At 41.8% G+C, this 26,462-nt stretch overlaps 1 protein-coding gene and 1 non-coding gene across 2 annotated transcripts in view; one reads left to right on the top strand and one right to left on the bottom strand.

Annotated features, from left to right (window-relative positions):
• Positions 1–26,462, top strand: part of LOC126354685 (uncharacterized) — a 1,729,166-nt gene that overhangs the window by 1,221,971 nt on the left and 480,733 nt on the right. The window lies entirely within an intron of this gene.
• Positions 25,679–25,751, bottom strand: Trnat-ugu (transfer RNA threonine (anticodon UGU)). The gene has a single exon. It is a non-coding gene; the product is annotated as a tRNA-Thr (tRNA).

Raw genomic sequence — 26,462 nt, 5'->3', positions numbered from 1 at the left:
GATCCCCATGTACTCTGCCTTCAGGAAACGAAACTGCGCCCTCACGACCGCTTTGAGCTTTCACGTTACTTACCAATTTGTTCTGACCTTCCCCTGAGGTCGGCATTCCATCTCATGAGGGCACCATGCTGCTCATATGAGATGACAGTCAATCATCCCATCATCTCCCAGACTACCCATCTTCAAGCTGTTGCAGTTCACCTTTTCCTTCCCCAGCTGACTGTTCCCCTCAGTACCATTTATGTACCTCTGTCATTCGATGTCACCAGGGCACATTTCCTTCAGCTTATTGGGCACCTACATTTCCCATTTTTTGCTACTCGGTGACTTTAATGCACATCATCGCCTTTGGTGTTCTCCCAGTACCTGTCAGAGAGGTGCCCTCTTGACTGACCTTCTTAACAAACTTAACCTCTTCTGCCTTAACACTAGAGCACCCACTTTCCCTTCCAACTCCTCGCACACCTGTTCCCATTTGGACCTATCCTTTTTCACTGCTCAGGTTGCTCATCGTCTTCAGTGGTCCGTTCTTTTTGATGCCTACTTGAGTGACCATTTCCCATGTGCTCTCCATTTGCTGACTCCTACCCCATCTGCATTCATGCACAAACGGCAGCTTCCTAAGGCTGACTGGCAGCTTTACTCCTCCCTGGCGAACTTTGAAGAACAAGATTTCCCCAGTTGTGAAGACCAGGTGGACTATCTCACCATCGTTATTCTTACTGCCGCAGAACATTCCATTCCTCGCACTTCCTTATTACCATGTCACGTCCCCGTCCCTTCGTGGACTGAAGCATGTCATGATGCAATTCGTACACAGAGACGTTCTCTCCACGTTTTTAACCATCAAGCTACAGTGGCAAACTGCTTTAATTATAAACAGATGTGTGCAAAGTGTCATTGCATTCTTCGGGATAGCAAAAGAGCTAGCTGGATTTCATTCACTAGTTCTTTTAACAGTTCCACCCCTTCTTCTCTCGTGTGGGACCAAGATCCATTCCCCCGTTTACCACCTCATGGTAGCAGCCGATGTTATCATGGACACTATTGCTATCTCCAACACCTTGGACCACCATTTTGCGGAAGTTTCGAGCTCTTCCCGCTATCACCCTGCCTTCCTCCATCGGAAAAGAGCGGAGGAGGCTCCAGGGATACCCTTCTCTTCTCTGAATCGCGAGTGCATTTACTATGAGGAAGCTCGATAATGCTCTCAGTTCATCCCGATACCCTGCCCCAAGGCAGGACGCCATCCACTTTCAGATGCTACAGCACCTTTCTCTTGCAGGCAAGCACTTTCTGCTTAACACATACAACTGCATCTGGGCAGAGGGTACATTTCCAGGACGTTGTCGTGAAGCCACTGTCATACCCATACCTAACCGTGGTAAAGACAAAAACCTTCCTTCTAGCTATCGCACCATCTCTCTTACCAGCTGCATTTGCAATGTGATGGAACAAATGATTCATGCCCGGCTGGTATGGTGGCTCGAGTCTCGCAATTTAGTGATGAATGCATAGTGTGGATTTTGAGCGCAGCATTGTGCAGTTCACCATCTTGCTACTTTGGCCACTCGTGTCATGAATGGTTTTTGCGGAAATCGCAGACTGTGGCCGTGTTTTTCGATTTGCAGAAGCACTACGACACCTGCTGCAGAACTGGTATCCTCTCTACAAGGGGGGAGGGGGGGGGGGGTGTCCATAGCTGCCTGCCCTGTTTCCTTCAGGCATTTTTAATATATCGAGTTTTCAGAGTGCATGTGGGTTCTGCCCTGTCAGACACCTTTATCCAGGAAAACAGTGTGCCTCAGGGTTCTGAGTGTCGTCCTCTTTGGTATCACCATTAACCTCATTATGGCCTGTCTCCTGCTGGACATCTCTGGCTCCCTTTTTGTTGAAGATTTTGCCATCTATTGCAGTTCGCCATGGACCTGTCTCACTGAGTGGCGTCTTGATTGTCTTTACTCCTGGAGCACAGACAATGGCTTTTGATTTTGAATCAAATGTATGAATTTCTGGCGATGCAAGTGGTTTCTCCCACCATCTTTACTTGGGCCTGTTGCCCTTCTGTTCATTGAAAATACGAAATTCCTTGGGCTCATGCGCGATAGGGAACTCTCCTGGTCCTCCCACGTATCTTACCTGGTAGCTCTGTATGTGGTTCCTCACTGTCCTATGTGTCCTCAGTGGTACTTCCTGGGGTGCCGATCGAATTACCCTCCTCCGTTTGTACTGGTCCCTTGTCCCTTCGAAACTCGACTATAGGTGCTTTGTTTATACATCTGCACGCCCATCCGTCTTACGCCATCTCAACACTATCCACCATCGTGGCATCCATTTGGACATGTGGGCCTTTTACACCAGTCTGGTTGAGAGCCTGTATGCTGAAGCTGCTGAACTACCACTGTCCTACCGCTGTTGACTTTCTCCTTAGCAAGTATGAATGCCATTTGTCATGCGTGACCACCCATCCTATGCCTCCTTCTTTGATGATTCCATTGTTCATCAGTATGGGGCTCGTCACAGGACTTGCACCTTTCCCAGTGGGTGTGAACCCATTACCACCTTGGCTTCGTTAAGTGGCCCATGTTATCCTTGGCCTTCATTCACTTCCTAAGGTTACTACTCCAGCCTCCATCTATCACCGTCAGTTTCACGGCCTTCACATGGAACTTCGCGATAGTACCTTTGTATACAATGATGGCTCTTGGACTGACCGTGAAGTCGGGTGTGCCTTCGTCATTGGCAACTACGTCTTTTGATATCAGCTTCCAGCACACTCCTAACTACTTACAGCCAATCTACATCTACATCTACATCCATACTCCGCAAGCCACCTGACGGTGTGTGGCGGAGGGTACCCTCAGTACCTCTATCGGTTCTCCCTTCTATTCCAGTCTCGTATTGTACGTGGAAAGAAGGATTGTCGGTATGCTTCTGTGTGGGCTCTAATCTCTCTGATTTTATCCTCATGGTCTCTTCGCAAGATATACGTAGGAGGGAGCAATATACTGCTTGACTCTTCGGTGAAGGTATGTTCTCGAAACTTTAACAAAAGCCCGTACCGAGCTACTGAGCGTCTCTCCTGCAGAGTCTTCCATTGGAGTTTAACTGGAGTTTATCTATCATCTCCGTAACGCTTTCGTGATTTCTAAATGATCCTGTAACGAAGCGCGCTGCTCTCCGTTGGATCTTCTCTCTCTCTTCTATCAACCCTATCTGGTGCGGATCCCACACTGCTGAGCAGTATTCAAGCAGTGGGCGAACAAGCGTACTGTACCCTACTTCCTTTGTTGTCGGATTGCATTTCCTTAGGATTCTTCCAATGAATCTCAGTCTGGCATCTGCTTTACCGACGATCAACTTTATATGATCATTCCATTTTAAATCACTCCTAATGCGTACTCCCAGATAATTTATGGAATTAACTGCTTCCAGTTGCTGACCTGCTATTTTGTAGCTAAATGATAAGGGACCTATCTTTCTATGTATTCGCATCACATTACAATTGTCTACATTGAGATTCAATTGCCATTCTGTGCACCATACGTCAATTCGCTGCAGATCCTCCTGCATTTCAGTACAATTTTCCATTGTTGCAACCTCTCGATACACCACCACAGCATCATCTGCAAAAAGCCTCCGATGTCATCCACCAGGTCATTTATGTATATTGTGAATAGCAACGGTCCTATGACACTCCCCTGCGGCACACCTGAAATCACTCTTACTTCGGAAGACTTCTCTCCATTGAGAATGACATGCTGCGTTCTGTTATCTAGGAACTCCTCAATCCAATCACACAATTGATGTGATAGTCCGTATGCTCTTACTTTGTTCATTAAACGACTGTGGGGAACTGTGTCAAACGCCTTGCGGAAGTCAAGAAACACGGCGTCTACCTGTGAACCCGTGTCTAAGGCCCTCTGAGTTTCGTGGACGAATAACGCGAGTTGGGTTTCACACGACCGTCTTTTTCGAAACCCATGCTGATTCCTACAGAGTAGATTTCTAGTCTCCAGAAAAGACGTTATACTCGAACATAATACGTGTTTCAAAATTCTACAACTGATCGACGTTAGAGATATAGGTCTATAGTTCTGCACATCTGTTCGACGTCCCTTCTTGAAAACGGGGATGACCCTTTTCCAATCCTTTGGAACGCTTCGCTCTTCTAGAGACCTACGGTACACCGCTGCAAGAAGGGGGCAAGTTCCTTCGCGTACTCTGTGTATAATCGAACTGGTATCCTCAGGACCAGCGGCCTTTCCTCTTTTGAGCGATTTTAATTGTTTCTCTATCCCTCTGTCGTCTATTTCGATATCTACCATTTTGTCAACTGTGCGACAATCTAGAGAAGGAAGCACAGTGCAGTCTTCCTCTGTGAAACAGCTTTGGAAGAAGACATTTAGTATTTCGGCCTTTAGTCTGTCATCCTCTGTTTCAGTACCATTTTGGTCACAGAGTGTCTGAACATTTTGTTTTGATCCACCTACCGCTTTGACATAGGACCAAAATTTCTTAGGATTTTCTGCCAACTCAGTACATAGAACTTTACTTTCGAATTCATTGAAAGCCTCTCGCATAGCCCTCCTCACACTACATTTCGCTTCGCGTAATTTTTGTTTGTCTGCAAGGCTTTGGCTATGTTTATATTTGCTGTGAAGTTCCCTTTGCTTCCGCAGCAGTTTTCTAACTCGGTTGTTGTACCACAGTGGCTCTTTTCCATCTCTTACGATCTTGCTTGGCACGTACTCATCTAACGCATATTGTACGATGGTTTTGAACTTTGTCCACTGATCCTCAACACTATCTGTACTTGAGACAAAACTTTTGTGTTGAGCCGTCAGGTACTCTGTAATCTGCTTTTTGTCACTTTTGCTAAACAGAAAAATCTTCCTACCTTTTTTAATATTTCTATTTACGGCTGAAATCATCGATGCAGTAACCGCTTTATGATCGCTGATTCCCTGTTCTGCATTAACTGATTCAAATAGTTCGGGTCTGTTTGTCACCAGAAGGTCTAATATGTTATCGCCACGAGTCGGTTCTCTGTTTAACTGCTCAAGGTAGTTTTCAGATAAAGCACTTAAAAATATTTCACTGGATTCTTTGTCCCTGCCACCCGTTATGAACGTTTGGGTCTCCCAGTCTATATCCGGCAAATTAAAATCTCCACCCATAACTATAACATGGTGGGGAAATCTACTCGAAATATTTTCCAAATTATTCTTCAGGTGCTGAGCCACAACAGCTGCTGAGTCCGGGGGGCTATAGATACAGCCAATTACCATGTCTGAGCCTGCTTTAACCGTGACCTTCACCCAGATCATTTCACAATTCGATTCTCCGTCAATTTCCTTCGATACTGTTGCACTTCTTACCGCTATAAACACGCCTTCCCCTTCACTGTCCAGCCTGTCTCTGCGGTATACATTCCAATCTGAGTTTAGGATTTCATTACTGTTCACATGTGGTTTCAGCCAACTTTCTGTCCCTAGTACTATATGGGCGTTGTGACCGTTTATTAATGAGAGCAGTTCTGGGACCTTTCTAGAGACGCTCCTGCAGTTTACTATTAGCACATTAATATTGTTATTCCCTGTTGCATTTTGCCTACTCCTGCCTTGCCGCGTCTCAGGAGGCGTCTTGTCGAGCCTAGGGAGGGAATTCTCTAACCTAAAAAAAACCCATGTGCACTCCACACGTACTCCGCTACCCTCGTAGCCGCTTCCTGTGTGTAGTGCACGTCTGACCTATTCAGGTGGACCCTACATTTCTCCACCCGATAGCGGAGGTCGAGAAATTTGCACCCAGCTCTCCGCAGAATCGTCTGAGCCTCTGGTTTAAGCCTTCCACTCGGCTCCAAACCAGAGGACCGCGATCGGTTCTGGGAACGATACTACAAATAGTTAGCTCAGATTCCACCCCGCGAGCGAGGCTTTCCGCCTTCACCAACTCCGCCAACCGCCTGTACGAACTGAGGATGACCTCTGAACCCAGACGGCAGGATTCATTGGTGCCGACATGAGCAACAATTCGCAGTCGGGTGCATCCAGTGCTCTCTATCGCCGCCGGTGGGGCCTCCTCCACATCTCGGATGAGACACCCCGGCAAGCAGACAGAGTGAACACTGGCCTTCTTCCACGACCTTTCTGCTATTTCCCTAAGGGGGTCCATCACCTGCCTAACGTTTGAGGTTCCCATAACTAATAAACCCCTCCCCCCGTCTCTTCGCCTTGTATCGGAGCAAGAGTACATCCGGCGACACAGCCTTTCCAATTGTGTCCTCTGCTCAGACTCACTCAGTGCTGTTCAAAGTCTATGTGCGTTTTACACTGCCCATCCCTTAGTGCAGCAGGTCCACGAAAACAGTAACTGCTCACTCTCGGTGGAGCCACTGTGATGTTTCGTGAGTTCCTGGTCATGTCAGTCAGCCAGGAAACGAGGCTGCTGACGCTGCTGCCAAAGCTGCAGTCCTAGTACCGCAGCCTGCGAGTACCTATGTTCCCTCCGATGATCTCTGCATTGCCGTCTGTCAGAAGGTGGTGTCCCTTTGGCATCGCCAATGGTACTCCCTTCACCCCAATAAGCTCTGGCTTATTAAGCTACTCCCAGCGGCTTGGACTACCTTCCTTCTGCCCTCCCGCCGGAAGGAGACCATTTTAACTCGGCTGCGTATTGGGCACTGCCTTTTTAGCCATCGTCATTTGCTAAGTGACGGTACCCCACCACTTTATGCACATTTTGCCTAAGTTTTAACTGTCCACCACTTCCTGTTGGGATGGCCATTTTTTAACCTTCTATATTCCCATTTGGGTCTGCCGTCTGAGTTACCGGCCGTTTTAGCAAATGACGAGCAGGCTGTTGACCGCGTTTTACTTTTTATCCACCCAAGCTATGTTTGGTTTTGGACCTCCGCTTCTGTATGTTGTCTTTTTTGGGCGTTTTTGCACGTTCCTGTTTTTAGTTGCCTTGTGTTGTGTCAATTTGGATTGACGTATAGTCGTTTTTTAACTCCTTTGTGTCTGTGTTCTATAGTTTTGACCTGGGCGCGTATGACCCGAGTCGTTTTTGCGTCCTAAAGCACAACAAACAACAACAAAAACTCTAGCAGAGGACGAATAAGTGCAGTGTAGGCAGTCTCTTTAGTAGAACTACTATATCTTCTAAATGTTCTGCCAATAAAACGTAGTCTTTGGTTTGCCTTCCCCCATATTATCTATGTGATCGTTCCAGTTCAAGTTGTTCAAAATTGTAATTCCTAGGTTTTATCTGAACTGACAGCTTTTAAATTTGTGTGCTTTATCGTGTTATTGAAATTAAACAGATTTCTTTCTGTACTCATGTGGATAAACTCACCCTTTTCTGTTTTAAGAGTCAACTGAAACTTTTCACAACATATAGATATCGTGCCTAAGTGATTTTGCAATTGGTTTTGAGTATCTGATATTTTTTCTAGACGGTAAATGACAGCATAATCTGCTAACAATCTAACAGGTCTGCTCAGATTGTCTCCTACATCATTTATATATGTAAACTAGGGACAGCAAAGGATCGTAACACTTCCTTGGGGAAAAACTGATATCACTGCTGTTTTACTCTATGGTTTTCCACCGATTACTACTAACGGCGAACTATACGATAGAAAATTACGAACCCAGTTCCACAACTGAGACGATACTCCATAGGGACGCAACTTGATTATAACCAGCCCAGCTTATGAGGAACAGTATCAAGAGCCTTTTCCAAATCTATAAATATAGAATCAATTTGAGATCTCCTATTGATGCACTGATAACTTTGTGCGAGTAAAGAGCTAGTTTTGTTCCACAAGATGTATATTTTTTGAACTCATTCTGACTTTCCAAGATGTTGATGTATACTGTTGGTCACTAGACCGTTACCTTAGAGGTAATTTAAAATACCGGAACACATTAATGTTACATAACGTTACTGCAAATCGACGTTGGCGATATGGGTCGGTAATTCCGTGGATTACTCTTATTTCCTTTCTTGCATATTGGTGTGATCTGTGCAACTTCCCAGCCTCGTCGAGTGAGCGGTTGTATGTGATTGCTAAATGAGGGGCTATTGTTCAGCATACTCTGAAAGGAACCTCACTGGAATGCTATCTGGACATCAAACGCTGTTCACGCCCCTTAGATACCCTACCAGGCTTGGTAACAATACTAAACGATAACAACACTAATGCGAACATTCTACCTGTCACAGAGAATTACAACACAAATCACTTACACACCAACCAACTAAGTACAGGCTTACGAAGCTGCATTTACTTCCGCCTATATCTTAAGTGCTTCACTTTTCTTGTCACATATTGTACATTTAGGTGGGTGTGCAAACCTACGTGCTTTCGTAAACTGTGTCGGTCTGATCTGGTCTGTTCTTGTCTTCTTGGCTAGACACAAAATTCAAGCACAGGAAACCGCCAATGTTAGAATATATGTCCGAAAGAACAGACACGATTCTGATCCTGCAGCCTCTATGAATCAAGACGTAAGGTGATTAAAGGCACTAGCTACAGGTGGGCACTGATTTATATCAATGCCGCAAGTTGAAAATTTGTGCCCGACTGCGTTAATATTAGGGGGCAGGATACTGAGTCGTTACAGATAAAGCCGAAGCAATTTTAGGTTACGTCTCTGGTTTTATTCAGTAGCATTAAACGTGCTATAAGGAATCTTATTCCACGTGAACCATACCTTCGATAAAACGAAAATATTCCGTACTATCGAAAACCGAAACCTTTAATCCCAGCAAAGACAAATATATACACAGCTATAAGAGGAAACTTCTCATGAATGCCAACAGAGTTTATTTAAACGAAGTGACGACCTGTGACAGATTTATGCTTGTAAAACGTTTTGTCAGGGTGGGAAGTGTACGATCCAATACAGACGTTGTCGGCGAAAATTGAAAAGCAAAAATAAATTGCTTGTTGCTTTAAAAGCCAATAAATCTACGTGGAATTACGATATGTCCTCTTTTTATTTTCTGCCGTCCTTTATTTTTCACCCAGCTAATTCGTCCGACCGCGCTGTTATCTTCGCTTCGAACCGCTGAATTCGTGCGTCATACTCGCTGCAGAAAACTATATATATTAATAAACACTGGTAGCAGCTTATCACCACTAAACGGACAAATCCCGTTCCAAAAATGGAAACAGCTTTTGTCCTGCCTCTTAACGGAGAGAAGTATCTCACTTTAATTCGGAATTTACAATCTGTCTTTTAGCTATTATCATAGTTTCGCATATTTTCAATGGTCCGTCCTACTTCAAGCTGTCAGAAGATATTCTTGCGCTTTTTGAAGTACCATTTCAGTAGTCCTTTCATTATTCAGCTCTTAACACGGATAGATGACAGTCTTGTTTATATATTTGCTGATATTGGAACAGTGCAGCTTATTTTCGGTGAGTCAAGATTACAAACCCAAATACGCAAACTTCAGTCGTAGGATTTTTTTCTGGTAGTAAGCGCAGCCGCCTCTAGATCTTGGGGTCATGGGTTCTATTCCCGGCCGCGTGGAGGATTTTCTCAGTTCACGGCGGGGTGTGTGTTTTATGGTCCTCATCGTTGATCTCATCCTCATTATACCCCCAGATCGCGGAAATGACGTGAAATAGAAAAATGGTTCAAATGGCTCTGAGCACTATTGGACTTAACCTCTGAGGTCATCAGTCCCCTAGACCTCAGAACTACTTAAACCTAACCAACCTAAGGACAGCACACACATCCATGCCCGAGGCAGGATTCGAACCTGCGACTGTAGCGCCTAGAACCGCTCGGAAGACTTGCATTTGGCGGCCCAATAACCACGGAAGGGCTCTCCCAGCCAATAAAGCCACGCAATCGTTTCATTTCTGTTATTACTTCTTTAAACTATGGAAGTGATTTGCTAACGTTAAAAGTACCAAGTTGCGCCGTGCTTCAGAGATCACGTATAACTGGCTGGGTAAGCCAGTTTAAAATTCAGAGAAAAACGATGGCGTAGCATCTCCAATACAACGCGAGCAATCGTTTCCTCTCTTAACAAGAAATCCACACGACTCCAGTAGAACTTCAAACTAGAATGGACGAGTTTGCTTGAACTGTAGTTGTTTCCATAGTAAGACATGAAGTGATGAAATCTTCTTGTAGTTTCATCAGGTGTTCATCTGTGAGTTTTATAAAGCCGTGAAATCTTCGACAGACACATCAAGCTATGACCAGCAACGTGGCAACAAGAGCCCAAAACGTTCTTCTGGATTGGTCAGTGTATTTGCCAGTAATCCGTTTTCCCAGAAGATGGGACAACACACATACAACTGTTTATTTTAAAATATGTGAAGAGTCCCGGCCAGGTATTGTAGTATTGAACTTGTCTTAAAGTAGTGTTTAGAATGGTGGCTAAAGTACGATGTACTGTTTACCACAACATAGCTTTCTTAAAAACAGAAGGACCCTAAGTAATATTGCATGTCTGTCCTTTAACACTGAAAAACCGGTTTTATGTTTTCCACAAACAGGTCTCGAGGGACTGCACAATGCCGACGGGCCGCCGTGTCATGCTCTGCTACGTACTGCAAGGTCTTACCGAGTAGATGATGAGAAAGGCCATCGCCGAGGCAGCGAGGAAAGACAGGGCGCTTAAACGAACATAAGAAAACCGACGAAGACAGACATTTGAAGAATTAAACGGGAGAAGTACGTACATCCTCCTATATCTCATATTCATACTCTCTTCTTAAACTGCGATGTAATGCCGATCAGGAGGCTTCCGACCGTCAATCCTAGCACATCTTACGTAATTGCTTTAAGCCACTAAAATCAACAAATCACTTGTGTAAAAAATTATATTTCCTGACGCATTTCGGGCGTCGCTTTTCATCAAGACGCCTACCAAATTAAACACATTTGCCATGAAAGTGCAAGCACAGTGTACACATGGCATTACGAATGAAAATATGTTAAACATTAAAAATTAAGTTTACACACCATGTAAAATGCCATAATACGTAGTATTGTCTCATAGAATTGCATTCTCTACATTGGTGCTCAAATGATAGTCGGCTGCCATTCCAAAAACTATCAATACTTGATAGTAGATGGGGTAGTAGTATGGTTGAAGTGGCATTCAGAGAGTTCATATTGGGACAGCCACACACTACTCGTAATACGTAAGAAGAAAGCTAATAATGGACAGGATTGTCGAGTCCAACATTACAGGAGAAAGAACCACTTACAGTTCTTTACGAAATGCACAAAGCAAGTTCAGAGAGGACGGACAAGAGTAATCAGGTATGGGAAAAGTATTTTTATTGACTTATTGTGCTACTGAACTAACGAGAGTTAAGATAGTAAAAATCTACAATTTTGAGGTTGTACTTGCATTTACAAACGTCATAAAAGTTCTGTCAACATTAAGCCTATAACGAGAGTGCAGAGGGGAACTGTGGCGTCCACTGTGTTATTCAGTGGTTTGGTATTTAACTAATTTGTAAATTAAAATGATAATCTTATTTTATTACATTAAGTAATTACTAAACAAATTTTCTCCCGGCTAAAGATTTGGTCACTTTGCTAAAGAACTCCAAGTTAACGTCGTGTTAAAGTGTTGTCTGGAAGTTGTGTAAGTGTCACTAAATCACAGTTCATACAACAGATTCTATATAACTATGGATTATGATGGAAATAGATATCTTCAGCAAAATGATAATTAAAACCACCGAATATCAGCCGTGCACAACACTGACGTATGTTACCTGAAACAATATTCTTCGCAACTTGTGTGTAATTAATTTCGGTTCCATACATTAGCTAGAAAAGTTTGTTATAACGGTCGTGCTATGAGCGCTGCATTTAAAGAACCAATCTGATTCAAATTATTTTCATTAAAATGAGTTTGGAACCACCGGTGCACATTTATTTTTACACGTTTGTATTACCTTCGGCATTTATGTCTGCAGAGTTGCGTAATTTGAATTTGCCGCTGAGATAATTGTTAAGATGGCGGCAGACAATTGATAGAGACTTTCTATTGTTAGACCAAACAAGTATGTATTTGAAATGCTTATTAAACTCTATAAACTCTACTTTCGTATTGTGCACTATTTAGACTTCATCAAACATACATTTGATTTGTTTCTAAGGAAAACACACACAAAAACGCGATACAAATCGCTATCATCAATGGCTGCGCTCCTTGCAGCGGAAAGAAATAATTAACACAGCTAAGTCTTACTGAGAGAGGAATTAAAGTTACAAATAATTATTCACTCATATTTATAATAATAATGAACTCTATTCTCAAGTAATAATTAACAAATAATTACAATTTCTTAACAAACCTCAGTTTGATATGCATCCACAACCTACAAAAGCCAACCAACAAAAGGTAAAAACAAAGGAAGACAATCGCAGACCATAAAAGGAATTTACAATTATCATTATCTCTGTATGATACACATCGATATGTCCAATTACATCATAGAATATTATATAAATAATCAATATTTATCGTCGTTTTCACTTTTTTTTATATGTCGAATAGATGATGTTTATAACTGTTACAGGCATATTTTCCTCTCGTCGCACTGTAGCTAAAATTTATCTCATGAATGTTACAGAACGGTCACCGTGACTTAGTCACATAATGCACCGCATGTACACTGTACAAAAGTGAAATTATTGCAGTGTCAGGATAGGAGGAAGCTCAGACGAAAATGAACTAAAAACTGGGTTGAAGGTGTGGGACGGCACAAGGTATGAGAGATAAAGTAATTTATCACATAAATGCCATTGTACCAACAAGGTTAACATACAATATATAAATTAAAAGCCCTTGTACAAATATTTGCTAAGAGCACAGCAGCACTTTTAAAGTGCCAATCAGGTTTAAGGTTGTGATTTGTGAGAGTTGTGGTGATGGGAGAGATCTATTTATGCTGTGGCGTGAGGATGGATGCTCTGGTGTTAGAAGTCCTGCACAGCTTGAATGGGGAAGTATTAAACAAAGTCTAGTAGGGAAAAACAAGACGTGGGAGTGGTTTTGGCAGCCAGGGTTTGGTGGACGACCTGTAGACACTCAAATGGGTGTATATCTTGAATGGCAGTGGTAATGAAGAGGATGTTGCCTTCAGCAATGGGAGCAGGGCTTAGGGTGTTGTTTGGTTGAAGAGGATTGTCAGTAGGGCGGAATGGAAAGGTCAAATTGGAATGGTCAATTCACGTCTGTTTGGAGGTCATCCAGTTTTACATTTACTGGAGTATGTAGCTTGGGACTGACTACAAGTGTTACAGAGGGGTCAAGACTGATGATTATCATAGAGATGGTGCATGTTCAGTGGGGCATGTGGCTGAATTTTTGCAAGCTGGAGTTAAATGGTCATGTTAGAGGAGGTATTGGTGGCAAAGGTAGGCCTGGGCTTGGGATCAGAAAGATTCTGCTTCGTGTTTACAGTAGTATATGCAGGTACCATACTGAAGGTGGTGGTTTACAGTATCCGAATCTTTGGAGAAGACATAGCTAAGGAGTGTAAAACCAGAATAGAGGTGAATATGGAGGACTTTTCGAACTTCCTTCCTGAACAAGAATCAAAGCGTGGATATCACAGTTTCAATCCAAACTAAACTTGGAATATACATATAATAAGTGACATGCCAACTCAAATTCATTTGAGGCCATTACAAAAAGGAAATTAAAACTTGCTCTCATTTTCACGAAAAGTTTGTCCAGAGAAATTGGAAATTTCAGGTAGGAGAAATCTGCAAATCTCAGGGAGATCTCTAACTGAAACAGTCGCCAGCCAGTTAAAGAACCCCTCGAAACCTGACCACCGCTAGTTTTAGCAGTGATTACACGCTGGACTCCTATTACAAAGGGTCGTAGTTCTTATCGCCCTCTGGACAATTATAGTTACATTTTAACTACAAGTAATTCCCAGGATGGTTCCTGTGAGTACGCGACATATGATTTCCTATCCACTCTTATCCACTGGAGCTCCACTGTGCCAAAAGGACTTTCACCTCTAACCTTCCTACCAATATCCTGCGTTCACATCAGGACCTATGTGCAGAAATTCTAGTGAAGGCGATGGGCGCAACTAAAGGCGTTCTGTTTACTGGATATTGACTTCCATCTCGGCAGGATGCTTGACACCATACAAACCTTACCCATGTAGTGTTACTTAAAATCCGTCTAGATTGCAATTTTTTTTTATTTTATTCATATGATCGGTTTCGGTTCATTCAGAACCATCTTCAGATCTGATATTTCAGTTACAGGAGTAACCCGTCCAAATCCAGCAACTTTCACATGCAACATCACATCATGTAGCACATGTTACAGCCTTCTCGCCTTGGACTGCACTTCCCCTTTGCTCTGGGGAGAGACATATGTTGTTTTGAACAGAAAATTACAACAATGGAATGACATTTTCACTCTGCAGCGGTGTGTGCGCTGATATGAAACTTCCTGACAGATTAAAACTGTGTGCCGGACCGAGACTCGAACTCGGGATCTTTGCCTTTCGCGGGCAAGTGCTCTACCATCTGAGATACCCAAGCACGACTCACGCCCCGTTCTCATAACTTTACTTCTGCCAGTACCTCGTCTACTACCTTCCAAACTTTACAGAAGCTCTCCTGCGAACCTTGCAGAACTAGCACTCCTTTTCATTCTGGAAACATCGCCCAAGCTGTGGCTAAGCTATGTCTGCGCAATATCCTTTCTTCCAGGAGTTCTAGTTCTGCAAGGTTCGCAGGAGAGCTTCTGTGAAGTTTGGAAGGTAGTAGACGAGGTACTGGCAGAAGTAAGGCTGTGAGGATGGGGCGTGAGTCGTGTTAGGGTAGCTCAGTCGGAAGAGCACTTGCCCGCGAAAGGCGAAGGTCCCGAATTCGAGTCTCAGTCCAGCACAGTTTTAATCTGCCAGGAAGTTTCAATTACAAAATTGTTTTTGCTGTAGTGTATGGCCCAAAGATTGGTCTGGTGCAGCTCTCCACACTGACCTATCCTATGTAAGCCCGTCCATTTGCTTCACTACTGCACTATATCCACTGGAACCCGCTCCGTGTATTCAAGCCTTGGTCTCTCTCTACAATGCCCCCCTCCCCCCCAAACACAATCTAACTTCCATTACCAAACTGACGATTCCTTGACGTCCTGTTAGCCGATCCCTTCTTTTCGTCGTGTCATAAATTTCTCTACTCCTCATTTCGATCCAGTATCTCCTCTTTAGTTATTCGATGTACCCACAAAACTTTCAGCAATATTCTGCAGGACCACATTTAAAAAGCTCTTATTACACAGACGGAAACAAATTGCAACAGCAAGAAGGAGTTGTGCGACATAAAGGAAAGTTGGTAGCAGAGTTTTACATCTAAAAGATGATGTCTATTAAAATTTCTCGCCAGTCGCGTAAGAGGATGCAAATTAGGATTGCTTTAAATACAGGTTGTAAAGGGCGTGAGCCTTAGTTTACCTTTTAGATTGGACGTGGTGGGTTTATGTTAGTCAAGAATTCCTAAAAAAAAAAATGACAAAAACGCCTTTCACAACACTTCACGGAGCTTGGACGTGATCGTGTAATACGGCCACCAGAAGCTGAATGTGCCCTCTGCGATACTGCAGAGATACTTGGCAGGAATGTAGTCACTGTACCTGGTAGCGGGCAGCGGTGTTCACGATAACGTACAATAGCAAGAAGACCGGACTTCAGACGGTTATTACGGTACCAGCATTTCACTTTTGTAATGGCTTATCTCAAGATCACATTACACTGATATTATCGCTTAAATATGTTACCTAGACAAATGTAATCCAGAAATTTCAGTACCCTACATTACTTACTTTTTGGTCTTGCGATTTTTTCCCATCAGTGTATTTTCTTGTCATAACTGTTCATCGTCCACACTCAAATTCCGTATAAGGTTACACTCCAGTCAAATACCTTCAAAAAGGACTTTTGAACACTTAACTTTGTTGACATGTCGCCTGTTGGCTGGTATCTCGCATTCTTCGTACGTCCTTTGTTTAACGCTATTGAATACTTACCGTTCGTTTCTGGTTTGCTTCTTTGCATTTAGCAACGTCGGCTGTACTTTATTTCTTTGCGTTTTAACTCAGAGGAAGATTACTCCCACACTGTATTTATTTGCTTTCCATTGTGGACATTTAATTTTATTACCTTCCTTGATATGATGCTTTGGATTGCATAAGAAGGGGTCGGCCCAAAATAATTATCTGATTTAAGTGAAATACAAACTGTTGATCTTTGCACAACGGATAACGCATGAGAAGGCTTAAGCAACCACTGCCTTGCAGTCAGACACGATCTATCTTTCTTTGAATTTCAAAATTGTTTGCTGATTATTGCAATTCATCAATTGGGATAACTAATCAGGTTTCCTGTCAGGAATGATTTTGGGGGATGAAATTATTAGACTACGAAATCAAAGATTCTGATTTAATATGCAATCCACTGTGGCACGTTTAAGTCACGACTCATGTAAGAACAGAACAGTCTTTTTTTTCGCGCTGGTGGTGCCTATCTCTAACGTAGCGGTCTCTTAATTTAAAACATGCACGAGAGCAGAGAAGGAATATTATGTAATTACTGTTCTTTCTACAGCTATCACGTGATTATCATGTTCGTAATTCATTCTGATTCTACTGGAAATGCTTTGAATTAATAGCAACTGAGCTTAGTTACTTCCACTATTTCTTTTTGACGGGAACATGCAAAGAAATACCATAATATGGGAATTGGGACTAAGCAGATAAAAATATTCTTAAATTTTGCGCATGTGAAACTTATAATCTTACTAAATTCTACACACGCAGGTATTTGTCCTAATATGAATTTCAACAAGAACTATCATTTTGCAACGACTGTGCAGCAAAAAGCACATTGGATGTCAAAGCGGTACACTGGAACTAACCTTACTCGATCGTTCGTGGAGCATAATCGAAACTTCACGCGAGACGTATGAAAATTCTACAGTGAATTACCTCAAGTACGTGATTTGCTCACTGATTTGTGCACTCACCTCCATGTGGGTAGTTGGAAATCAATGGCGCTTCCTTACTCATGAGGATCGTTCTCGGTTTCATTCCAAAATTAAACTTCACACACATTTCCTAACTGAAAGTAATTTAGGAGGCAGGTTGTCATTTCTCCTTGAAGCTCTACTCACGTCGCAGTGTGAAGATAATGAATGACCAGCAAAGATTTTCACACAGCACTTCACTTGAGTATCTCACACAATTCACACCCAAAATACCTAACCTTAAATCGTATTACAATCGGTATCATATTACGTTGTCTGTGGAGACCACATGGTTGCATCGAACACACTACGTGAGACCCATGCTACAAAGAAAATCCGTTTAGTATTTGACAAACTGATTTACGTTAATCATTCAAGGCAAGATAATTGATGGCAGAATTCCAGTAAAACGAAACGTGCCAAGGGCACCTCAAGATCGACTTTTTGTTACTGGATTCTAACTATTGAATTTATCTTTAAAATTACTACAAAAGATGGTTGCTACTTAACCCTGACAATAATTTTATTGAAAAAGAACGGATTAGTAATATTAATAATAATTTACCTCATCCTCTTCAACTTTCGCAAACTACATGACATAGCCCATCATAGCCTCCATCCATCCTCCGGTCAGACCAGGAACCAAAAGTCGAAAAACAGCAGAGTGCCCCTAGCAGTCACTCTGCTCTTCCGTGGGGGAGAGTGGTTGGTTGCTTGTTTTGGGGAAGGAGACCAGACAGCGAGGTCATCGGTCTCATCGGATTAGGGAAGGAATGTTGTTGTTATTGTCTTCAGTCCAAAGACTGGTTTGATGCAGCTCTCTGTTCTACTCTATCCTGTGCCAGCCTCTTCATTTCCGAGTAACTACTGCAACCTACATCCTTCTGAATCTGCTTACTATATTCTTCTTTTGGTCTCCCTCTACGATTTTTATCCCCTATCCTACCAACCAAACTACTTCTAGTCAGGTTGTGCCATAATTTCTTTTCTCTCCAATTTTGTTCATGCCACCTCATTAGTTACGTGATCTACCGATCTAATCTTCAGCATTCTTCGGTAGCACCACATTTCAAAAGCTTCTATTCTCTTCTTATTTAAACTGTTTATCATCCATGTTTCACTTCCATACACGGCTACACTATATACTAATACCTCCAGAAAAGATTTCCTGACACTTAAATCTATACCTGATGTTAACAAATGTCTCTTCTTCAGAAACTCTTTCTTGCCACTGCCCATCTACATTTCATATCCTCTCTACTTCGATAATCATCAGTTATTTTGCAGCTCAGATAACAAAACTCATCTACTACTTTAAGTGGCTCATTTCCTAATCTAATTCCACCAACATTACCTGATTCAATTCGACTAGATCCCATTATCCTCCTTTTGCTTTTTTTGGTGTTCATGCTTCCAATACACGGTCCTTCCTGTTTAATTGTTCTTCCAAGTTCTTTGCTGTCTACGACAGAATTACAAAGTCATCGGCAAACCTCAATGTTTTTATTTCTTCATCGGACTTTAATCCCTACTCCAAATTTTTCTTTGATTTCCATTACTGCTTGCTCAAAGTACAGACTGAATAACATCAGGGATAGAGCACAATCTTCTCATTCGCTTCTCAACCATTAATACCCCTCGACTCAAAAAACTGCCGTCTGGTTACTGTACGAGTTGTAAAGAGCCTTTTACCTCCTGTATTTTACTCCTGCTACCTTCAGAATTTGAAAGACAGTATTTCAGTCAACATTGCCAAATGCTTTCTCTATGCCAACAAATGCTGTAAAAATAGATTTGCCTTGTCTTAACCTTGTATGGGAAAACATAGAGTCAGTATTGCATTATGTATTCCTATATACCTCCAGAATACAAACTGTTCTTCCTCAAGGTCGGTTTCCGCCAGTTTTTCCATTCTTCTATAAATAATTCATGTTAGCATTTTGCAACTGTGACTTATTAAACTGATAGTTCAGGACCCGCACCTGAATTCTTTGTAATTGGAATTATTACACTCTTCTTGAAGTCTGATGGTATTACGCCTTTCTCATACATCTTGCTCAACAGATGGAAGAGTTTTGTCATAGCTGGATCTCCCAAAGATATCAGTAGTTCCAAATGAACGCTGTCTACTCCCAGGGCCTTGTTTCGACTTAGATCTTTCAGTACCCTGCCAAATTCTTCACGCAGTGTTCTATCTCCCATCTCATCTTCATGTACATGCTCTTCCATTTCCACAATATTGACATCTACCTTATTTACACCTTCTATGCACTCCTTCCACTTCTCCGCTTTTCATTCTTCTTTTAGGACTGGTTTTCCATCTGAGCTCTTGCTATTGATACAGGTGGTTCTCTTTTTAACTTTCCGTAGGTGGCATGTCTTTGCCCTACTGATATATGCTTCTAGATTCTTATATTTGTCCTTTAGCCATTCCTGCTTAGCCATTTTGCACTTCCTGTCGATCTCATTTTTTAGACATTTGTATTCCCATTCGCGTGCTTCACTCTGAAACCTTCCGGTGCCTCCAAGTCTCTTCCATGTATACAACCTTCTTTCATTATTCTTAAACCAAGTGTTAGCTATGATAAAATTATACCAGTCGGCTCCCTCTTTCATTCCTTCACCCCAATCCATATTCACCTAGTAGTTTTCCTTCTCTTCCTTTTCCTACTGTCGAATTCCAGTACCCCATGTCTATTGAATTTTCATCTCCCTTAACTACCAGAATAATTTCTTTTACCCATCATACATTTTGTTCCGGCGTAACGACAAGCGCGACGATCAAGAACGGTACAGAATAGAGGGCTGTGAGACGACGTCAGCCAATAGCACGCGGACTATGACGTCACCACGACAGTAACGGCATCTACAAAAGCGACGCGCTGCCTAGCTGCGGCCGTATTAGTTAATCGGCACTAGAAGAGACGCACTAGAAGAGCCGCAGTGATTTGAACTAGTGTGGTTAACTTGCATGGAAATTGTATCTATCAAAGGACACTGATTATTTGCTTGTCGCTACCTGCTTGCGACCCATCATGTAGAAACTCAAGCAAGTAGTATCTTCATTAATATGATTCGCTTATTTGTTGTCTAGTTATCTGATACAACAGCTTCCTTGGCACCCTGTAAGGGACGAGTAGGCAGATACCACACATTTCTTCAATCTCTTTATCTGAAGAGCTGGCCGACATATAAATTTCGTACTAATGTGTTGGATGTGGGATTCATGTCTATCTTGGCTACAATAATGTGTTCACTGTGCTGTTCACAGTAGCTAATCTGCATTCCTACTTCTTTTACACATTATTAATCCTTGTCCTCCATTTCCCCTATTTCATATTGTATTTATAACCGTGTATTCACCTGACCGGAAGTCTTGTTCCTCTGACACTGAGCTTCACTAACTCCCACTATAACCTATACATTTCCCTTTTTAAATTTTCTTACCACCCTGCCCGATTACGGGATCTGTCATTTCACACTCCGATCTGTAGAACGCCAGTTTTGTTTCTCCTGACAAATGACAGCCTTCTCATTAGTACTCGCCCGAATATCCCAATGGGGATCTGTTTTACCTCCGGAACATTTTACCCAAGGGGATGTCATCATTTAACCATACGGTAGAGCTCCATGCCCTCGGGAAAAAAATTACACCTGTAATTTCCCCCTTGCTTTCAGCCATTCGCAGTAGCAGCAAAGCAAGGCCGTTCTGGTCGATGTTACACAAGGCCACATCAGTTACTCATGCAAGCTACTGCCTCTGCAACTACTGGAAAGGCTGCTGCCCCCTCTTGAGCCTCTCAACAGATACCCCTCCGTTGCGGTTGCACATACGGTACGGCCATCTGCATGGCTGAGACACGCTAGCCTCCCCAAAACGGCAAGGTCCATGGTTCATGGGCCGAGAACAAGAATGACTAATGGGTCATATAAAACTGGGTACAATGTGACAGTAATTATGCGGAACCACTAGTCCCCTCTCAGTTTACCTGGAATTTCAGTAGCACAAGTGGATGACATTGTCAAAGGTTCCGCCAATGCAGTCTGCCACCACCAATAAAGGATGAACCTTTTAACAATGCCAGCCTCCCGCGGTGGAGCCTCAGGAAAAGCGTTAAACAAATGTCGGCTGGAAAACATGTGACAGAAGCCGTCAAGCAATATGTCAGTTAGTAGCCAAGAAAGCCTCAAGAATTTTGTACTTACATTTGTTTTAGATATTAACTAATTCCTCTTCTTCAGATACGCTTTTCTTGCTGTTGTAAGGCTGCATCCTAATGTCTCTTACTTCAGCCATCGTCAATTACTTTGCTGCTCAAATTAAAACTCATCGAGTACTTTTAGTATCTAATTTTATGTAGTTCCCTCAGAGACACCTTATTTAATTCGATTGCATTTCACTATACTTGTTTTACATTTGTTGGTATTCATCCTATAACTTCTTTTCAAGCCATTATACTTTCTGTGCAGCTGGTTTTCCAAGTCGTTCGCCCTCTCTGACCGAAATACTGTGTCATCGACGAACTGCAAAGTACTTCTTTCTTATTCCTGAACTTCAGTTCCCTTTCGAACTTTCTCTTTAGTTTCCTTTGTTGCTTGCTCAGCTTACAGACTGAATCACATTGCATGCAAGCTGCAACCCTGTCTCACCTCCTTCTCAACTACTGCTATCCGTTCATACCCTTAGTGTTTTGTATGAGTTTTTTCCATTCACCTTTGTCAAAATCGTTCCCTAAATTTAGAAATACTGTAAACATAGGTTTGACTTTTTTCTTCCACGATAAGTCTTACGGTTAGTACTGTCTTGCATGTTGCTACATTTTTACAGGACCTAAGCTGATTTTCCACACGACGGGGTATACCAATTTTTCCACACTTCCGCAGATAATTCGTGCAATTATTTTGCAACCATGACTTGTTACACCAATAGTTCTGTAAAACACATGTCAGCACCTGCCTTCTTCGGATCCGGAATTACTCGACCGTCTGAAGAGTACAGTTGATGTAACTTATTTTATTAAACTAAATTTTCTTACAAATTATTACAATATTTTTATTTATTTGTTTCTTTCAATATGGTCTGCTACCCATTATTAAGAACTTGCACCACATATGTCGATAGGAATAAATAGCTTTAGACTGTTAACAAAGCTCACCATATATCGTCTGTTGATTTGCTCTCACACCTAACACCACAGGTCGCTCATGATTTACATGGACTATATTTGATGGTAACGTGTGGCCACAATAATGTTGCAGTCAACATTCCTGCAATATGCAGTATTACTGTACTATAGCCGGACAGTATTGCTGATGGAGCGGGCTCTTGTTAACGTAAGCTGGCACTAAAGGACCAAAGTCAATTTCCTTTTTCCTCGTTTAAGTTTTAGTTACAAAAAACGGATTAAAATTCTCCACATAAGAAACTCGGTTTCCGTTTTTAGTTAATATAACGATTTCTGTGTGAAGTATAATGCCTCCCTATGTAAACAATCATGTCAGCATTTTGGTATCTTCTGTACGAATATTATCTGGGTGAGTTGCATGTCATTTTATTTGTGTTTGTGACATCCAGTTGCCTAAGGCGACTCCTGGACTGTCAATAATACTGCACAATAATACTGTGCAATAAACTGACGTTCTCTCCCAGACTGTTTAACAATATTGTCGATAATGTTAAATAATAGCGTGATTCTGAGTACTGAACAATAAAGACTCCTCTGATGTGATTATTGATCTACTTTGCTACAAGCAGAAAAAAGATAAAAAATTGGTTAAAGAAGCGATTGGCCCAAGGTGTGATACACTAGTGGAAATGTACCTTCCCATCGCTGGCATTACCATGCCCTACGTTACACCAACCCCCCCCCCCCCCTCCCCTCACCGCGCCATCCCAACGCCAGGGATGACTCGCAGATGCCCACATTCCCACCATCAAAACAAAATACTACAATGAGAGACGCAGTTCCACCAAGTCAGCAATTAAATTAAGCTGTGACATCTTGCTACTGGCAGTCCTATCGAAAACTTGAAATGTTTACTCATTCTTAACATTTCTATTTTTGTACGCATCTGCGCTGATGTACCACTCTATGCACTGTAATAATAATCCTCTTTCATCTCGTTTTGCACTCATTTTCGATACAATAACAACAAACCTGTTCTAACCTAACCTCCTTGGTCTGTGTAGCAAGCGAATAACAGTCAAGGATATTGTCAATATTGCACACAAACGCCACAGTATATTCTGGCAGCGCAATATGTTTAAAAAGTGTTTGACGTTCTCAGTTGTTGTACAACCTCTCAATCTCATCCCTACACGTTCAATACTACTGCTAAACGTGAAATATTGAGCAATGTTATTCACAGTCTAATAAGCACTTAAGAAGCCAAAAGCCGTTTAGTGACCAAGCAAATATAATTTTTCAGATCTCTGGGAAGTGTTTGCTATTCACGAGTCTATTATTATCGTGTTCTGCCAAAAACCGACGGAAAAAAGTCTGTTAATGTCACGAGTTGAAGTTCCGGAAACAGTTCGCTTGCTTATAAAACACCACATCCACAAAACTTTTTACTTTAGGGAAGCAAATGCAGTAATACCGGCACTAACTTTCACTTTCTCACTATCGTCAATTTCGCGGAATTATAGGAATAAAATTTTGTTATAGGCTATGTCACCATACTGCACTGTGTTTAAAAAAAAATTGAGAGTATGCACTAGTGTCTACGGGCTCCGAGTTGCATTAAACCGGCACAACTTTGATACAACCGCTGTGGAAAAGGAGGGAGCATGAGCTTTTTAACTTCCTGTCAACGTGGAGTTGCAATACAAGCTCGGGCAGCATAAAAATGGAGAGATAAATCAGTCTTGTCCTTTTCAAATGAGCCATCTCGATATTCGTCTAATTCAAACAGCCCGGCACAAGAGTCAAACAGCTGGCGTTCAACCCGTCATGAATGCACGGTCAAGATTCGTTACAAAATTTGCGAAGTATCGTTTCGGTTTCTGGATCCAACCATCAACAATATATCGCAAAACATTACTGATAGCCTAGTGGCAGTTTAAGAAGTAGAAATATTTTTATATTTTCTTAGTTGCTACCGTTGGAATCGGGTGTGTACTGGAAGATGCGGTTACAACCCGAAATATAAGAGGTACAAATATAACACAGCTTTGTGAAACAAGGCAATAAAGTGCTTCGTTTAATCACTACAATATACACAGTTTCATCAAGAGCCTACAGGTGAATCAATTAAAATACTATATTATTTCACTGTTTAGGTAGTTGAAATGCTTTCTACGAACTAATTTATGACTTTATTATTGTTACATTATATCACCCAGCCCGATTTTTCTGTCACTGATACTTCTTTCTTATCTGGGAATGGTGTATACAGAAAACGTCATTATGTTTCGTGGTTCGCCGTCTAGATTACACAGTAAAGTGCCGCTCGATAAGAATACATCGAAGTGGTATATTCACTAAATTTAAAATCCTTATCAACTCCATCTGCAGATGTAAACAAAGCAATATAACAGCTTTCTGTTACAGTGCACATAACTTTTTAATACTGAATATTACCTTGTGTGATTTCGTTCTGAAAAATTAATGATTTCAAATTCTTTATAAAAAATTCCTAAATGATTCTGTGCTTGTAACCCACCAGCCTCACTACCAGTTCTTAGTTTTCAACTAGTTTAGTACACTTTTATTTCCACAGACCAGGCAGCTCTTCTGTTAGCAAATAACAAAGTAAGTTATTTCACCTGTCATCTTAGCCAGCAAACCATTAAAAGAACACTTCGTGCAACTTCGGGAGTGCAACAGACTACCAGTATGGTAGACTATATGGACTTAATGACATGAAAGTTCCGAGCAAATTCATTTCTCCACGCGGAAGTATTAATGCTGCGCTGGGTCAGTCAACCTAAAGCGTTTGTTATGCCTATAGACCTATGAAGGCTGGGAAAGGAGCTGTAAGTTACAGAGCAAAAGGCAGCTGCTCCGTTCAAAATGCTGTACACGAAAAAGTTATCCTAACGAAGATCTAAATGTATTAGGCCAATAGAAGATGGATGAAACCCCGAAAAATGTCAGGGGGTAAATAACGGTAATCAAAAAATGGGGTGGTTGCTGTATTTCTTCATTAAAATGAAAAGTAAATTTCAGAAGTAAAGAACACTGCTAAACATCCCTTTAACACTTCATTGGAATATTACAGAGCGATTGTCAAATGTTATATAAATAAATGTCACGTTCCTACAGTTGTTTCTAAATTATGTAGCAAAATGTGTTTTTTGCCCCTCATTTGGAAACAAGCAATATGGGTGACCTAACGCAAGATCTGATCTGCAAAGAGGCACGATAAACTTGGAAGCACACTACAGAAAATTGTGATACGCAAAGACGGGCAAAGCATATATCGATGATACACGAAAAAGATTATTGGTTGAAATGATAACATAGTGGATTTCCAGTGTCGTGGGTTAGCATATTTCCAAGAATAAACGTTGAAGTGGGGCTACTTACAAATTTGTGTAATAAGTTTAAGTACAACGAAGTTTTACTTTAAGTACACAGAGAACAACGTCTACCGAACCATGCAAAGTAACAACAATAAAAATGTTTAGCCCCCAGGGAGAATCGAACTCCCGACCCCTGGTTTACAAGACCAGTGCTCTAACCGCTGAGCTATGGAGGCGCACATCACGTTCATGCCTCGGAGGAGTATAAACGCTGTCCACCGCTTTCTACTTAGATATGCCGACGTTCGTAATGTCTTAATGCTGTATTACATCGCGTACTACGCATTCCTCGACGAAACCGTAAGATACATGAACGAACAGAACACGGCAACAGCGTTTACCAAATTTACTACTTCAGCCAGAAAGGCACATCTCGTATTCCTCAGTGCGTCGTGTGAAATTTTCAATAGGTCGTGTGAAATGTTCACGATTCTCTGAAATACAAGTGAGAAAAGGGGTTCACAGACGACACATGGTCTAGAAAGTCGTAAATGTCCAATCTCCGTGCCTTTTGTAAGGATAAACTGCAGTTAAAACGGAATTTACTCGCGACTGACAGTCATACGCGTTGTGTGTGTGTGTGTAACTAATCCTCCGAAAACCGTGGCTTCGGACACTACAACAGTTATTAATTTTCGAAGCAAATTTTAAATATTGTAGTGTACCGGTACCGTATCGTCATGAGGTATCCTTTTTAGCGTATTTGACTTGATTCAAAGCGCAAGAGGTCCTTTTCAAAAACGAAGGTTTTGCATATATATTAACTATGGTGCAAACGTAAAAGTGCGCAATAAATAAGGGAAAAAAATGTGGAAACTAAGAGAGAACAAGAGACGATAATGGAAATATCAAGGATACAGCCGATACCTCAAATGTGTCATTACTGT

Source organism: Schistocerca gregaria, chromosome 3, assembly GCF_023897955.1.
Source record: "Schistocerca gregaria isolate iqSchGreg1 chromosome 3, iqSchGreg1.2, whole genome shotgun sequence".
NCBI classification, from domain to species: Eukaryota; Metazoa; Arthropoda; class Insecta; order Orthoptera; family Acrididae; genus Schistocerca; species Schistocerca gregaria.
Note: the sequence above shows the minus strand (reverse complement) of the source record. Positions and strands in the feature narration are given on the sequence as shown.